The sequence below is a fragment of the Pteropus alecto genome, unplaced genomic scaffold (genome assembly GCF_000325575.1).
Source record: "Pteropus alecto unplaced genomic scaffold, ASM32557v1 scaffold24, whole genome shotgun sequence".
NCBI classification, from domain to species: Eukaryota; Metazoa; Chordata; class Mammalia; order Chiroptera; family Pteropodidae; genus Pteropus; species Pteropus alecto.
Window position 1 is genome coordinate 24377809 of NW_006439192.1, and position 1605 is coordinate 24379413.

Consider the following 1605-nt stretch of genomic DNA (forward strand, 5'->3'; position numbering starts at 1 on the left):
AGTGTTTCACTGATGTTGAGTGGAATTGGGTTTGTCTTGGATTCAGAGTCAGATCGTGTAGGTTAATATACTGGCTCTAACTCTCAAGAGTTCTAAGAGCTGTATGTTGCACAGATAACTTATACTCAATGATTCAGTATTATCATCATCTGTTGAATGGAAAAAATAAGTGTTTACTTATTTAGTGGCTTATAAATTTTAAATAGGTTAATATACATTGCTAATAACAGTGTTTAACATATAGTAAGTTCAAATATTTATAAATACCATACATTTTATTGTATTCCCAGTGCCTACTACAGAATACATTATATATATAATATATATAATAAATGATTGTTAAATGAGCAATTTCCTCATTGTGAAGTATCTTGGTTTTGATTTGATATAGATTTTAAGTCCTGGAGAACCTAAATAGATGAATTAATATGCAATTAAGATTAATTACATATTAATAGGTAGAATAGATAATCTCATTCCATATTTTTAAAGGCTATACAGAATAAAATTAAAAAGTTGTATAAGTGCTACAGAAGAAAATTAAAAATTTATATAAGTGCTAAAAACTGTGATAAGAAATCTATATAATATATAGTTTTCATAAAATCAATAATATGTAAATATCTTTGGTAGATTTTTGCCAATAAATTGATAATTATACATTAAGATATAGTAGGTTTGATTTAGTAATGCACACAAATGTCTTTTCCATTGCAGTAAGAATGATAAGTAGGCATATCATAATTTTTTGTTCTAGAAGATTTTACAAATGCAGTGGGACAACTTTTCATGCAGTTAATATCTGGAATTATCATTTTCATAAAATTTGGGAACTTTCAACCTCATTTTTTCAAATATTTTTCCTGTCCCTTTCTCCCCTCTTCTTCTGGGACTCTCAATATATGTTAGCATGTTTGGTGCTGCCTCACACATCTGTGAGGTTCTGTTCATTATTACTCATTCTTTTTTCTTTTGGCATTTCAGATAGTATAATCTCAATTCACTCATCTTTAAGTTCACAAATTCTTTCTTCTGCCTACTCAAAACTGTTGGTGATTCTTTCAAGTAAATTTTTCAATTCAATTATTTTACTTTTCAACTCAGAAATTCTATTTAGTTTCTTTCTTTTATCATTTCTTTTTTGGTGAGACTGTATTCCTATACTTCTTTTAATTCTTTAGACATAGGTTCTTTTAGTTTTTTTTTTTTAAACATGTGTACTCTTTAATTTAAAGTCTTTATTTAGTAAGTCTGACATTTGGGCTTCCTCGGGGAGTTTTTTGACTGCATTATTTCCTGTGTATGAGGTGTAATTTTCTATTTCTTTGCATGTTTTATAATATTTTGTTAACAACTGAATATTTTATTATGTGACAATTGTGGAAATCAAATTTCCTACCTTCTTCAGAGTTGTCGTTGTTGCTATTTGTTATGTTTTGTCTGTTTGTTTAGCAACTTTCTTATAATTCTATGAAGTTGATATTCTCTGCCATCTGCGGCCACTGAAGTCATGGCTCATTTAGCCTGCTATTCAGCAAATGATTGATTTTCCTTAAACCAATATTTTCTTGAAGCAATGTTCTCCACTCTTCTCAGAAGGGCTCT